Source organism: Bubalus kerabau, chromosome 18 (assembly GCF_029407905.1).
Source record: "Bubalus kerabau isolate K-KA32 ecotype Philippines breed swamp buffalo chromosome 18, PCC_UOA_SB_1v2, whole genome shotgun sequence".
NCBI classification, from domain to species: domain Eukaryota; kingdom Metazoa; phylum Chordata; class Mammalia; order Artiodactyla; family Bovidae; genus Bubalus; species Bubalus kerabau.
In genome coordinates, this window is record NC_073641.1 from 17,564,285 (window position 1) to 17,581,225 (window position 16,941).

Genomic DNA, 16,941 nt, shown 5'->3' on the forward strand with positions numbered 1-16,941 from the left:
AAAGAGTGTTTTAGAAGTCATGCACAGTAGCAGTGGAACAATTTACTGGCAGAGCATTGGCTATGACCTGGGTAATATCTTAAAGTAAGAGTTTCTATGGTGTGATGTAGGCTGCTTGGGCTCCTTTGAGTCTCACTGGATTTTTGATCCTTATTTTTGAAGCTTGCTTCTAGATTGTGTAAGCTGGTCCATGGTTTTCTCACAATTACATTTTTCCTGTTTAAGATAGCTGGAGTCAGTGTCTGTTGCTTATAGTTGAGGATCCTGCCTGATACAACTTCATATTCTAGAACTCAGAAGGCATGCTTACTATTTTTTTCTGAAGAATGAAATGTGATGTGACATCTCCTGGAGATCTTATTTCCTAGAAAGGAGACTTTCACACTGATAAATATGGCATTTCAAGTAGTCTGTGTGAGAATGGCACCAAGCAGCCACTTTTTCCTCCCAAGCTGTTCTTATAGGAAAGTTAGAAGATCGTAGAGTCAATTGGAGGAATATGGCCTATGTGTCTGACTCTTGGCTTATTATCCACTGTCCTACCTATAATGGTTACCATGAGACATAGTCTGTGCCTTTCTTTGTCCTTCTATATTAAATTTATTTTATAGCAAATGGGAAAGAATTACTTCCCATTCTCTTAAAGCCCTGATATCATAGATATCTCTCAAAGCCCTGAAGAGGTGGAAAGGTAGTTGAGACAAAGAGTTTTGTTGAAATTAAATTGCTGAGAATGAGAATGGGAGGGATATACTTCTAGTGATTGTAGAGTCAAAATAAAATGGTAGTATCAGTGTTATAGTACTTGTTCTCTGTTAATATGAAAGTATGGATATTAATACTGACATTTTGTTTTTAAAGTGTCTAGAATGCATTTTTAAAGTGTCAGTGACATGTAACACATACTGTATTCAAGTATAAGAAGACATTTATTGAACTTTAAAAATGCTGTCAAAAATATTAAAAAATTACAAGAAATATAAAATTATTTATCAGCATATAGGTTATGAACACTATTAGCAGAAGAAATTTTTCAAAAATGCTGTTACAAAAATAAGACAAGACACTACCAAACAGAAAAAAAAGTTTAATAATTAAAAAATTTGACTACATAAATGAAATTATTCTAATAGTAAAAATTATTTTCTGTATATAGATGAGATGTATTATTTAAAAATGGAATATATTTATTTGAACTTCTGAAAAACTGTGACCTTAAACAACAAAGTGCATTAGTAGTATTATTTATCCATGGGTATATTTTCTGGTGAGTTTCTCCAGCTGGGTGAAACAGCCCTGATTCTGTACTAGTGGAGCAATGGTGGAGAGAGTTACCAACTACTGCTAGATATTTTTCTCTGAAAGTTTTATCTTCAAATAATCCCATCTCTTGTTTGATGATTTTAAGCTCTTTTAAACAACTTCTTTTTAGGAACTGCAAACTTTTTGTTGAAACTGTTTTAGTTTTGTTTCAAAAGAAGTATTCCCAGTTTGTACTCAACTTTATTTTCTTTTGTTTTCATCATGTGTAGATAGAGACACTCATGTAGTCTTAGCCACATCAGTTTCAAAACAGTCTTGTTCATGTTCTACTTGTTTGAAGTCTTTGAACTGAAGTAAAATTATTCTTGCAATATAAACTTTACACTGTGGATTGTTTTCAGCCCTCCCCTCTGCCAAATTGAAGCTGAAGGAAATTATAGAAGAATGCTTTTAAAAAGTGCAACTTTGTTCAGTGTGAATTTTAGTGAAGCGTATAACTCTCTGGATAAATCACAGGATATAAATGATTTTCTCAGATATTTTTAAAAGGCTGAAATAATGGCATCACATCAAGAGAAGTATGATATTTTAGGAGGTAAAAATAGCATGGTATATATGAGAATAACAAAAAATTGCATGACAACTACGAAGCACCACTGTGTGGAATCTCATCAGACTATAACTGGAGGAGATGACATAGAGGGTCACAAAATCATGCCCCATGAGAGACTTCCAAATCTACTCATATATTCCTAGGGCACTAGGGCTCACCTATAGACAGAGTGAAACCATGGGCCCTGATCATGCAGAAAAAAATAAAGTGGGAGTGGGAAGGTATTTGAAGTTGGAAAGCACATGATAAAAGTTAGCATTTCAAAATTACCAAGGGAAGCATAAAAGAAATAATTACCATACTACTCAGTGGACTAGCATTTATGACTAGGATATAACATTTATGACCAGGACATAACATTTATGACTAAGAATCAGCCAGCATTTCCAGAGGCCTCCTTGTTAGTCAAGTTTCATGCAATTTTGTGAAGGATTTTTTTAACTTTAGGATTTACTGAGATGCCTTGAACCTCATGCTATGAAATTAAGACTATAAGTCTTAGCACTGTGTGTGTTGGGAGGATAAGAATAAGATATGTTGTGAAAATGGAAGCACTAACTGTATCATTGCCACTCAGAGTTGTATTATCCCAGTTCTTATGTAGATGTATTCCCAGAATCAGACATCATTCTTCTATTCTCTTCAATTATTTTGGATTATTTTTATGTCTCCAGTTATAGTTTGTTCAAATTATTGTTCCTTGTTGTTGTTTAGTCACTAATTCTTGTCTGACTCTTTGCGACCCCATGGACTATAGCCTGCAAGGCTCCTCTGTCCTTGGGATTTCCCAGGCAAGAATACTGGAGTGGGTTGCCACTTCCTTCTACAGGGTATCTTCTCAACCCAGGGATTGAACCCTCGTATCCTGCATTGGCAGGTGGAGTCTCTGGTGTTTGTCAACTTAAGGCTGAAATGATGTTTATACTTCCTTTTATAATATCAAATAACTTTTATCAGTCCATGATTGTTTACTTATTGTTTACTTTTTTCCTTGGCCATTGCTTAGAAGTGACTAGAGCTGTTATTAAACTTGGATTTTTTAATACCCAGGGGTGACCATGTACTTTGGAAATTTTGTAGTCTCTCAGGCACGTTTATACTTTGTTGTCTTTGTCATCCATTGTGGGTTAAATGTTCTTAAAAAAACGAAATAGTAGCAGGAAATGAGACCACTATAGGGTAAAGAAATGCATTAGCGAGTGTCAGTTCAGGTAGGAAGAGCAAAATGCCATGCCTCCATATTCGATGACAGAGAGCTTTGGCTTGTGTTTGCTCTACTGTACTGTTTCAGTGGTCATGAGAACCATTCATGTGACATATGTGAGCTTTACTGATAGTCTTCCAATGGATTCGCATATTTAAATATAAAAATATTTGAGACAAATAGCATTCTAATAAATCATCATTGTGTAGGGAGGTGCTCCACGAAGGACGAATGCATTTACAGCATGCCAAACATGACTTGTAAATGCTACCCAATAGAGTGCTTACATGAAGTGTTAGTTTCTCTTTACAAGGAATTTTTGAAACCCAGAATTAAGTGGTTATAGGAGCATTATTTCTGCTCTGATTCTAGTCTCTCTCTTCCATTTTTTTGCTCTGTTCGATGTCTAATGGCTTTTTTTTTTTTTTTTTTTTTTTTTGGCCCAGGCTGTTCCAAGGCAGGAATGGGCTACTTCAATTAATATTTTCTGATCCCCTATTATGTGTTGGGTCATGTTCTAGGCTTTAAATATTATGGAATCTGAAGGAAGGACTAATTTCCAGATTAAATTCATTTTCTGAACAAATTTCTCTGGGAAGGACTGAGGAGCATTATGCTTCATGGTTATGAAACCATTACAAAGCTCAGGATTTGACTGTGTCAGTCCCATTAACAATGGCCCACCCTCCAGTGACAGATAAGACCCTCATACTATTGGTCCATAGATCAAAGGGAGCAGATCTTTTTAAAGGTATTATATTTTCAACTTGGAATGGAATGAACTGAATCCACATAGCTTTAAAATATCTTCTGGAATACCTAAAATCTGACAAATAAAGAATGCTTGTTATTCCTTAGCCGTCTGCTGGGACATTAAAAAAGGCTTGCCAAATGAAAAGCAGCATATGCACACAGAACACATCAAACTTGTGAGAAACCTATGCTTTGCTTGACAGGACACATTTACACCCCTGTCTTGATGCCTGTGTTGTTTTGTTTGTGGTTTCTCTAAGGGTCATAGCAGGTGAGAAATCTTCAAACAGAAAAACCTCCTGAAGATTTTCAGGTCATGGTGTAACACAGTGTTTAAAATAACATCTCTTTTTTACATATAAAGTCTTTTCCTTAGGTCTTACATTAATCTTTTTGATGTTTTAAAGGAACATTATATTCTTACTATTAGTACAATATCAAATGGAACTCAGTTTCAGAGACAGGTATTGTTAGGGTATTGATATTCATTGTATGTACTCCCCCAAAATGACTCTTTTATTTTGTTCTATTTGAATTTGCCTGTGAGATCCCTTGGAGAAGGCAATGGCACCCCACTCCAGTACTCTTGCCTGGAAAATCCCATGGACGGAGGAGCCTGGTAGGCTGCAGTCCATGGGGTCGCTGAGGGTCGGACACGACTGAGCAACTTCACTTTGACTTTTCACTTTCATGCATTGGAGAAGGAAATGGCAATCCACTCCAGTGTTCTTGCCTGGAGAATCCCAGGGACGGGTAAGCCTGGTGGGCTGCCGTCTATGGGGTCGCACAGAGTCGGACACGACTGAAGCGACTTAGCAGCAGCAGCAGTGAGATCCCTGGGTTGGGAAGATCCCCTGGAGGAGGGCACAGCAACCTACTCCAGTATTCTTGCCTAGAAAATTACATGGACAGAGGACCTTGGTGGGCTTGGTCCATAGGATAGCAAAGAATTGGACACGACTGAAGCAACTTAGCATACAACATGCATTCTATTTGAATATATTGCCTGTGGAGAGGGAATGTCAAGGAGAAACAAGATGAAATTATCTGACCAAAAATGTATGCTTGTTTATTTGTTTATTTGTTTGTTTGTTTTTTTTTAGAATGAGAGAGAATTTAAACACATTTAGTTGAGGGATACTACATTTGTATATTTAAATTTGTATTTTGTCTAATTTTAGCATATTCCTCACTCCAGGATGTTCTGTAATGAATAACTTGAGGCCCTGATTGCTTTCTTTCCAAAATCATAATTGTAAATTATGTTATTTATTACATATCTTTTTATTCAGTTGGTGAATTATCTGCCCATTATATACCTTTTGGCAATGTCATTGCTCATTAATACCTCTATCACGGAGGAGGTAGGAAAATGTAATGAAACAAAATTCTCTCATTTTTATTTTTTGTCAATAGCATTGGCAGGAGATTTGGAAAAGGCTATCCATGGGAATGGAAGCAAGAGTCTCTTTGAAAATGGGACCAGTGGAGAAGAAGAAAAAGCAGGAAGAAGGCAGGCAGGTAGGTGGCATCTGTAATCAGCCCTGGGCTTAGTTGCTGGGTATGTGGTTTGGTTATGCAGTGTGACTTCAGAGGCGTTCCCGGACATCTCTTTCTACACTAAAAAGTCTTTATCTACTGGCTGACCCTTGAAAAAACTTTAAAGACTTTTATTTCACCCTCAGAAATAAGGTTAATATCTCATGGGAATTGTAATCATGACATAAATGCAGTCCATAATGTAGATTACTAGGATTCTTTCCTTAGGATAGATACTGGGGAAAAGTTCGTTTAAGGGATAAAAGAAGAAAAATAAAAGGATGCAGGCATTTTAAGGAGTAAGAAATTAATAGAGTATGAATCTGTAAGGTATAAGGGCATAGAGAAGAGAGATCAGAGGTAAAGAGCTATTTTCACAATCTGTTCAGGGCTAGGCCCACCCATCAGCTTTGGTGACCAAGAAAGAAGAAGACTTTCCTCAGAGTTCTGATTGTCATAAATATTTGCAACATATTTTCAGTATAAATTCTAAGCATTTATTTGATGTGTTTATTTTTCTTGTTTCTTCATTAATTTTCTTAGTTTGAAAAGATTAAAAAAAATACCATTCCTTAATTTAAAAAAAAAGTGCTACCACCAAGAGGTTCTCGTTTCTTCCACCGTATTCTCTTCAGAACATAGTTTGCATGTATCCCAATTAGTGTTGCAGAGGCAAACTTGCTCATGATGCCCTAGCTTACCTTTCCCTCGGTTTTCTTGTCTATAAATTGGTGATAATAATAACATGTCATGAGGTTAAGGGGATTGAATGAGACCATATCTGCAAAGCATTTTGCACCAATCCTGTCATATTTAAACACTCAGTAAATGAATGGGAGTCTGGTGGCTGATGGTGGTGATGGTGATCATGATGAGTTCTGTGTTATAATGCAGCAAATATAAAATCCTCAAATTAAGGGACTATATCTTAGCTCTTTTTATGTGCTTCAAATGTAGCATTAAAAATGCATGTAGTACACAAGTATATACTTAGTTATGTCAAAAATTGTGTAATCTTAAATTAGTGATTTTTTTAAAGTTAGCAAAAAAGGTACAACAATGGAATATTAACAAGCAAATGTAGTTGGATTGAAATATGTGATTTTTAGTTGCTAATTAAATGTTACCAAGTAGAGGTCCTTTGGAAACCTAACTTGTTGATGAGCAAACAAATTTGACATTGGCACATTAATTGACATGAAACAGCATTTCTAGGTTGTTTGAAAATTGTCCTTCCCCTAAAGCACATTAAAATTTTCTTTTTTTCTTTTGTATACAGTCTTTTGTATACAAAAAGTATACAAAAAAATATGCTGTATCAGTATATACAGCAAACTTTTTGTGTTTTATTCAGTAGGTATTGAGCAGCACAGTAAGGAAATTGAAAGTTGGTAAAATTTTCTAAATGAATGGAAATGAATTGAGAATGTTTGTTTGAAATAATAGAAGATAATAGAGAGAAAGTAACAGCAATCTTCAAATATACATAGAATGTTGATATGAGTATTTCAATCAAGATTTTTTTGGCTGCAGGTGATAGTAAATCCAAGCTAAGCAAACCTAAGGAAAAGAAAAAAGGAATGTTTTACTTTATATAACTGAAAGTTGTGCTTGGCTGCATATTTTGGGACCCAGTCACTCTTTCTCTCTACACTTCCTCTTTCTTTGTTGGTCCCATTCCATAGAGTCTCTTGATGCCTTTGGACAAGACGGTGGGCAGAGGAGCTACACCTTCAAGTCTGCTGAAATTAATTGAGTATACCTCATGCTCAATATTTCAAAGTTCTGTTGTGAAGTAGGTCTCATGCTCATTCCTTTATTGATCATAAGAGTACTGTGAATCCATGTTTAAATCACAGACCCACCCCAAGAGACAGTAGCCATCAGCAACACCAGAACTAAATGTACTGAAACTTTGTGATGGGTGGTTCTCCAGAAAAATATCCAAGTGGTGTATTCTAAGCGAAAGAAAGAGAGGCTGGTTACCATAACTTGGAAGATGAGCCCTGATATTCTGTATTGCTCCATAGGACAGAAGTGGAGTCAATTAGAACAAATAATTATAAAGTGGATTTTAATTCAATAGAAAGAACTAAGATCTTAGAACTTAAAAAGAACTAACCTACCTAAAAAGTTGGAGGACTGCCTGTGAAGTTTGTCTTTAAGTTCTATCTTGGTACCATCTTTGACATACTGGAGTAAATGACCTTTAAGGTATTTTTGTAGTCTGCAGCTGGTTACTAGATTTCTTCCTTCAAGTCTGGATGAGATAAAGAGATTGTATGTTAAGTTATTTTGAGGTTATATGTGTAAAACATTATTTTTAAGGGGCTTGCTTAATGAAAACACAGAGGCTATGCAAGGCAATGGCACCCCACTCCAGTACTCTTGCCTGGAAAATCCCATGGACAGAGGAGCCTGGTAGGCTGCAGTCCATGGGGTCGCTAGGAGTCGGACACGACTGAAGCGACTTAGTAGCATGCAGGAAAAACCTTCCACAGAAGGCAATATGCTTCACTGAGAATTCAAACATCACAGCACTGATGTTCATATAATGTTTCTTGATAATGCTTCAAAAATGTTTATCCTTAATTTTCTTTTTACAAATTCTCTATTTAAGGAAGATAAGATATTAATTTATTCAGTTTCATAATATGCAATCTTTTAACATTTTTTCTGCTCTTAATGCTTATTTAAGAAGTAATATAGTTTTTTTTTTTTGCCATCAGAAAGAGGGCGGGAACTCACAAAGATGATATGATAAGTTAAGAGTCACTGCTTTTAGTCTATAAACATGTTTCTGTTCATAGAGATATAAATGAGAAATTAGGGAATAAAACTAGTAACAATTGAGTATCAGTTATGTACCAGATGTTTTATATAATTTAACTCTCATAGTATAATAAGCTTCATTAACATGTGAAAAACTCAAGTTAATGTACCTCATTTCAGTTATTTAACAAAAGTTAAGAATTTCCCTGGGCTTCCCTGGTTGCTCAGTGGTAAAGAATCTGCCTGCCAATGTAGGAGACAGGAGTCCCATCGCTGGGTTGGGAGGATCCCCTGGAGAAGCAAATGACAACCCACTCCAGTATCCTTGCCTGGGAAATCCCATGGATGGAGGAGCCTGGGGGGCTACAGTCCAGGGGGTCTCAAAAGAGTTGGACAAGACTTAATGACTAAAAACCAAGAACTTGCTCAAGGTCATACTTCTCTTCAGCTGGCAAAGCCTAGATTCAAATCTGTCTATCTATCTCTAATCCCATCATCACCATATTGCCTATCTGAGAAAGAGATGAAAAATATTAATTGTTTCCTATTTGCTTGATATTTCTGTTGTTGTTCAACTATATTTGCATAAATTTAAGTGATAGTTGGAGAAGGCAATGGCACCCCACTCCAGTACTGTTGCCTGGAAAATCCCATGGACGGAGGAGCCTGGTGGGCTGTAGTCCATGAGGTCGCAAAGAGTCGGACATGACTGAGCGACTTCACTTTCACTTTCCACTTTCATGCATTGGAGAAGGAAATGGCAACCCACTCCATAGAGGAGGATATTAATTGTTTCCTATTTGCTTGGACGGAGGAGCCTGGTGGGCTGCAGTCCATGAGGTCACATAGAGTCGGACACAACTGAAGCGACTTAGCAGCAGCAAGTGATAGTACTACAGGGAAATTAGTAAGTGCAGACTACTAAGGCGAAAGAAGAAATCAGAACTGAGTTCATAATTCAGTAAAAGACACAGAAAAATTGATAGTACATTATACAGTTTTGGAAGATAATGGCAATTGTCTGTGTAGGATTTAATATTCAAAATTATTACCTTATATCTCTTCTCTTCATTCAGTTGGAATGACCATATTCCCCCTTTCTCTGAACTTTTAAAATTAACCCATTTAAAAGTGAAATGTGGATTCAAAATCATTTCTCTTTATTGAAGGAAGCAGCTTTTTTTGTCTGTGTAGGATTCAGTATTCAAAATTATTACGTTATATCTCTTCTACTCTTCATTCATTTGGAATGATCATATTCCCTCTTTCTCTGAACTTTTATTTTTATTATTTTTTTATTTAAATTTATTTATTTTAATTGGAGGCTAATTACTTTACAATATTGTATTGGTTTTGCCTTACATCAACATGAATCCGCCATGGGTATACATGTGTTCCCCATCCTGAACCCCCCTCCCACCTCCCTCCCTGTACCAGCCCTCTGGGTCATCCCAGTGCACCAGACCCAAGCATCCTGTATCCTGCATCGAACCTGGACTGGCAGTATCCAAAATTATTGTGTTATATCTCTTCTACTCTTCATTCAGTTGGAATGATCATATTCCTTCTTTCTCTGAACTTATAAAATTAACCCATTTAAAAGTGAAATGTGGATTCAAAATCATTTCTCTTTATTGAGGGAAGCAGCTTTTTTTTTTTTTTTTTTAATTTCAACCTTGTTGTGAATTTGCTACATTCATTTCTAGTCAAAGATTTCTAGCCATTAATTTATAGCCATTCAAAAGGAAAATAAATTGTTGAAAAGCTTTTACTACTTAATTTATGAAAGAGTTAATTGTAATATGATTTCCCTAGAAAGATTAATTGGCTTTACCACAAACAATAAGATGTGAATTAAATAGAAAAGACTATTAGTGCTCACTATAGGCTGTAAAACTTCAGTTTTTAATACAAAGAGCTGACACATGCAAAGTTGTAATTTCATAAAAATAAGTTGTTTTCTCTTGCATAAAATATTTGATGTATAGTTATGTTAGAGAAAGAATTTGAAAGTTTTGAGAAGACTAACCAAGAAAAAAGAGCCATCTAGTCAAATGGGAGAGACTTCAAGGATCTTGAAGAATCATCTGCTTGGCAGATGTGTGCTTTGGAGTCGGTTAGGTAGATGTTTATTTAACACTTTTATCTGATGCTCAGTAAATGAATTTTGTTGCTGCATTGGAAATCTTACAGGGTTTTTAAAAGAGTTTCCAGCTTGCTATGGAGAGTTTAAATTTCTTATGAGATTTTGGTTGAAATTTCAAGAACAACTAACAATTCCTACCTGGTCTTAGCTCTGACAATGGACAATAAAGAGTAGTAACACATTTCTTAGTTTTACTTTGGTTGGGTCAATTATTTAAAACCAGAAAGGCACACATATCTTCTGAGAAATCACAGAGCATGTCCTGCGTAAGGATGAACTATGGTAAAAGGGCTAAGTGGTACTGCAGAGGATAAAAGCGAGAGAATAGAATCTGTATGTGGTTTGTGTTCTTCTCCACAACTTCAAGACTGTGACCTCAGGCAGTTCACTTCACTTCCTAACCTGTAAACTGAAGTTAAAGAGAAACTATATTGTGGGGTTGGTGTAGGAATCAAAAGATATATGAGTGCCCACTAGAGAGTAGAAATGCAATAAATTTTTCTTCCAACTTGATTGACGTAACTGAGAATTAAAGGATCCAGGGAATCAGTGGAAAGAACACTTGACAAGATGATAATGATTTTTAATACCTGTGGCGGATTCATTTTGATATTTGGCAAAACTAATACAATTATGTAAAGTTTAAAAATAAAATAAAATAAAAAAAAGAAAAAATATTTATGATTGATCATTATTTTGTCAATATTGAATATAATTATTGCATGCAAAAAAGCACAAGCTCAAGTGGTAGATGACCTGGGTTCTATTAATAGTAACAATAGCTACTAACTAGCTGTGTAGGTGTTAGGCTAGACTTGATTTAAGATACTTTCTAGTTCTTATTTTTAATTTTAAAATTAATTTTAAATGACCTTTTAAAATATGAATTTTATATACAATGTATATTTCACCCATTCATATTTGTTACAAAGCACTTGATGAGTACCTAATTCTGTGCAAGACATTAATTTAAGGCAACTTTATGATTTGGATGACTGACAACAGAGAGTATGATAGGGAATGCCATCAGCCTCTGTATCTGCAGGTTCTGCATCCATGGATTCAACCAACCTTGGATCAAAGTATTTGAAAAAGATTTCAGAAAGTTCCCCAAACCAAAATTTAAATTTATAATGCCCTGGAAACTATTTACATAGTATTTTCATTATATTTATAACTATTTACATAGCATTTACATGATATTAGGGCTTCCCTTGTGACTTAGCTGGTAAAGAATCTGTCTGCAATACTGAGATTCTAGCTCACTTGACCTGCCAGGAGTTTTCTCAAGTCTGTTCCTAGGTCTACATTGCATCTGTTTCTGGCTTGCAAAAGTTTGTTTTTCCTGTTTTTCTGGCAAAATTATCATTGCTCTTGAATAGGCACAGTTCCTGTCTCCCACTATTTGCCTCGTATCTGTTTGTCTTTCTGGAATCTCACATCACATGTTTGCAAAGGCAAATCCATTTTGATGTGTCTGCCAGTTCTCACACTGTGAACCAGTTTCATTATCCTCCAAGTTCTGAGACATCTAGATAAGAAGGCAACTCTTACTGGATATCTTTTAAAAGAGAGAACCTGTTCACTTTGGAATTTTCAACAATCCTTATCTTTATAAGAAACTCAAATATAAAAGAATTGTAATTCATATTCAGCTATAACAGTCAACAAATTTCTGAAGCTGATTCAAAAAGTACCAGATGAGAGGCCTATGTGAAAATAATATGCATCTAATTAAATTTTGTGTCCTTTTGAAATCTGAAATGTAACTCAGCAAAGGCAGTCTTGCAAAGAGTGGGACACGACTGAGTGACTAAGCACAGCACAAAGGCAGACTTGGAGAAACTTAGCATATGCAATTGCAGCCAAATCTGAAAGGGTTAGAAAAACTAATAGATTTGCTTTGTTCTAACCAATTCAATTTGATCAGTGAATTTAACTTGTGTGTTAATAGCCAATTTTCAGTATACATGAAGCACTGTGGAGGGTTATGAAACAATGGAGATACTGGCTTCTGTTGTTGAAAAAAAGAAGAATCTAATTCTTTTAGATTTTCATCTAATATTGTAGGAGTCTAACAATATGAAGAAAAATACTAATTATGAGAAAAGGAGAGCTAATCATGGTATTTTGGAGTGGTCAAAATATATATTATTAAGGAGTGGGTGACTTAGATTGGCTTTAGTGTTGGCAACGCTGAGATAAATTCTTAGATATTCTCAGAAACCCTTGTCCTGTGTAGTCTATAAGGACATAATGGAGATGAAGATGGACCTCTCTGAGGTAGGTCATGGGTATCATAGTGAGAGGAAGGAATGGGTGCCTTCATCCTGTTTTTTTCAAATGTTGCTACTTATTACACTTTTGAGGATAGCTTGAAGGTGGCAAGAAAGCTGGAAATGTGAAAGGGTAGTGTAAGTCTGTTATTTTCTCATTGCCTATTATGTCCTCATTATTTGCTCAAGTTCAGTTACAGTTATAATATTTACCTTGGGAGATTGTTACTGTTTGCTTTGAAAAATGAATTAAATTTACAAATTGATTTGACATGAAATTAATACAGTTTTAGAATTGAGGGTGATCTATTCCAACTCTCAGTTTTATTGATGAAGTCCAGAGAGACTGAGTGACTAGTTCAGGGACACACAAAAATCTATTGTCTGAGAAAGTAACAAATTGGTATTCTGACTCCAACTAGCATTCTTTCCACTGGTTCACATTGCCCCATCCAAAATTATATATTTGTGTATGAGGGTGTGTGTGTGTGTGTGTGTGTGTGTGTGTGTGATGTGCCACAAATTTGGACATCATATTGTATATGGTTTGGTGGTGGTGGTTTAGTTGCTAAGTCGTGTCCTACTCTTGCAACTGCATGGACTGTACTCCTCTGTCCATGTGATTTTCCAGGCAAGAATACTGGAGTGGGCTGCCATTTCCTTCTCCAGGTCATATTGTGTATGACCCATGACAACTCTGCAGAAGACTTTCAACTATTCTAAGAACTTCTGCTTAAAGTACTAACTTAAATAGTATTGAGAGCTATAAACTGATGTGAAACCATCCTTGAAAATGTGAACACCACTTTTCTGCCTGTAGACTTTATACTAAACCTTTCTGTATACACATTTGCTTTAAGGAAAAAATAGGCATGCCATTTAGCTGTTATACCTATAGTTTTCTTTGTTCTTTTTCTTCTAGTCATTTCTCCCTCCCTTTCTTTCTTTTGTCCTTTTTTTCTATTTTTTATTAGATGTTGATTGCAGCCATGAAATTAAAAGATGCTTACTCCTTGGAAGGAAAGTTATGACCAACCTAGATAGCATATTGAAAAACAGAGACATTACTTTGTCAACAAAGGTCCGTCTAGTCAAGGCTATGGTTTTTCCAGTGGTCATGTATGGATGTGAGAGTTGAACTGTGATGAAAGGTGAGCACTGAAGAATTGATGCTTTTGAACTGTTGGAGAAGACTCTTGAGTCTCTTGGACTGCAAGGAAGTCTAACTAGTCCATCCTAAAGGAGATCAGTTCTGAGTGTTCATTGGAAGGACTGATGCTAAAGCTGAAACTCCAAAACTTTGGCCACCTTATGCGAAGAATTGACTCATTGGAAAAGACCCTGAAGTTGGGAGGGATTGGGGGCAGGAGGAGAAGGGGACAACAGAGGATGAGATGGCTGGATGGCATCACTGACTTGATGGACATGAGTCTGAGTGAACTCCAGGAGTTGGTGATGGCCAGGGAGGCCTGGCGTGCTGCGATTCATGGGGTCGCAAAGAGTTGGACACGACTGAGCTACTGAACTGAACTGAACTGACTGATTAGTGGTAATAATGGTTTCTCAAGCCCATAAAAAGCCACTGTACCATGGAACATAAGTTGTTACATTTACAGTGAGTTTGAGGACATAATATGGAGGTGGAAACATATAACACCTGCTATTATACCAAACATTTAATTTTTCAGAGTATTTTCTCACATATTACCTCATATAATCCATATAGTACTTTGTATACCTTAGTCCCATTTTATATAATTGCAGAAATTGAGTATCAGAGAGGGAGAGCAACTTACCTAAGTCTAACCTGGTGTCTAGCACAGAATTAGTGGCCAGTACTTTGGCCAACTGATGTGAAAAACTTACTCATTGGAAAAGACCCTGATGCTGAGAAAGATTGAAGGCAGGAGGAGAAGGGGGCAACAGAGAAAGAGATGGTTTGATGGCATCCCCGACTCAATGGACCTGAGTTTGAGCAAGCTCTGGGATTTGGTGATGGACAGGGGAACCTGGTGTGCTACAGTCCATGGGGTCACAAAGAATTGGACATGACTGAGTGACTAAACTGAACTGAACTGATAGAGCTGTTGATTTTGTTGGTGCTCATACAGTCTCATGCTCTGCAGAGTCCCCATGAGGAGGATTTCATGCCTAGGAACAGTCACTGCACTGACTTCTGGTGATTTAGTGAGGCACAAGGCGAATGTGTCCAGTAGCCTCCTCCTCCTCTGGCTACACAGTGAATTTGTGATGTGTATATTTTAAAGACCCCTCTTTCCATCAATTTCCTTGAGTTCCTAGATGACCCTCAACCTGCACCTCAACTACACTCTGGCAGTACTTCTTTCCAGAATATTTCCTATCCCTCACCACCATTTCCCCATTTTCCAAGGGTAATTGGGTCAAGGTATTAATGATGATTTTAATCATCTCAAATAACATATTTGTTTTCTTAAAACAATCTTTTTTAAAAAAAGAATGAGTACTATATCATGATGTGAATTTTCTGCAATAAATAACAGGGGAGATATTTGGAGTGAGTATCACTCAGGAATGAAAGCAGTAGTCTCATCTGTCCATCGTTAGAGATTTCCTGGCTACCTGCTTCAAGAGGCAAAAGCAAAGGCATTATCATTCATTTGGAGAAGGCTACAAGGTTCACCTTTTCTTTTAATTTGATAATACCTAGAAATAAGATCATGAAATATGTAGCCCTTAGTGTTCCCATAAATCATGGTTGTGGAAAAAAAGGGGAAGTCTCTCTTCCCCTTACAGATAATGGTTAAGACAAAATATTTTAGCTAAAACTGTGGCATTATAAAATTTCTTTATAGTGTGACAATGAAAAAGAAAGATATGGTGAGATCATTCAGTGTATGTGTATATTTGTAGAGAAAGGGAAAGTATAGCTGCCATAACAATGGCCCCCAAAGATGTCCGTGCATTAATATTTAGAACCAGTGAATATGTTACTTTACATGGCAGATGTGGCTAAGATTAAAAACAGTGAGAAGGAGGGATTATCTTAGATTACTTGAGAGGTCCCAAGGTAATCAACCAAGTCCTTAAACACAGAGAATCCTTCTTGTCTACATTAAACTAGAGACAATAGCATGGGACTCATTCAACCTTTAGTTACTGGTTTTACACATGGAGGAAGAAGTGATGTGCCAAGGATTGTCAGCAGCCTTTATAAGATGGAAAAGACAAGGAAAAAATTCTACTGTAGAGCCCTTAGAAATTAATACAGCCCAGTTTTTACTTTGATTTTAAACCCAGTGATACCCATGTTGAGATTTGAATTGTAGATCTGTAAAAAAAAAGACAGAAATGGTATGGACCTAAGAGAAGCAGAAGATATTAAGAAGAGGTGGCAAGAATACACAGAAGAACTGTACAAAAAAAGATCTTCATGACCCAGATAATCACGATGGTGTGATCACTCACCTAGAGCCAGACATCATGGAATGTGAAATCAAGTGGGCCTTAGAAAGCATCACTACGAACAAAGCTAGTGGAGGTGATGGAATTCCAGTTGAGCTATTTCAAATCTTGAAAGATGATGCTGTGAAAGTGCTGCACTCAATATGCCAGCAAATTTGGAAAACTCAGGAGTGGCCACAGGACTGGAAAAGGTCAGTTTTCATTCCAATCCCAAAGAAAGGCAATGCTCAAACTACCATAGTAGTTTGAGCCAAAGAATGCTCAAACTACCGCACAATTGCACTCATCTCACATGCTAGTAAAGTAATGCTCAAAATTCTCCAAGCCAGGCTTCAGCAATACGTGAACTGTGAACTTCCAGATGTTCAAGCTGGTTTTAGAAAAGGCATAGGAACCAGAGATCAAATTGCCAACATCCACTGGATCATCGAAAAAGCAAGAGAGTTCCAGAAAAATATCTATTTCTGCTTTATTGACTGTGCGAAAGCCTTTGACTGTGTTCAGTTCAGTTGAGTCGCTCAGTCATGTCCGACTCAAAAATTATGACCAACCTAGATAGCATATTGAAAAGCAGAGACATTACTTTGCCAACAAAGGTCCATCTAGTCAAGGCTATGGTTTTTCCAGTGGTCATGTATGGATGTGAGAGTTGGACTATGAAGAAAGCTGAGCGCTGAAGAATTGATGCTTTTGAACTGTGGTGTTGGAGAAAACTCTTGAGAGTCCCTTGGACTGCAAGGAGATCCAACCAGCCCATTCTGAAGGAGATCAGCCCTGGGATTTCTTTGGAAGGAATGATGCTGAAGCTGAAACTCCAGTACTTTGGCCACCTCATGTGAAGAGTTGACTCATTGACTGTGTGGATCACAATAAACTGTGGAAAATTCTGAAAGAGATGGGAATACCAGACCACCTGACCTGCCTCTTGTGT

General features: G+C 36.7%; 1 long non-coding RNA gene across 3 annotated transcripts in view; it reads left to right on the top strand.

Moving 5' to 3' along the window:
* LOC129633121 (uncharacterized) overlaps positions 1–16,941 on the top strand; it is a 116,758-nt gene that overhangs the window by 77,854 nt on the left and 21,963 nt on the right. For 2 of the 3 annotated variants that reach the window (XR_008704902.1, XR_008704901.1), the window contains exon 2: positions 5,250–5,354. This is a non-coding gene — a long non-coding RNA (uncharacterized LOC129633121). Of the gene's footprint in view, positions 1–5,249; positions 5,355–7,057; positions 8,459–16,941 lie in introns of those variants that run through there. The other variant, XR_008704903.1, reaches the window with a different exon arrangement.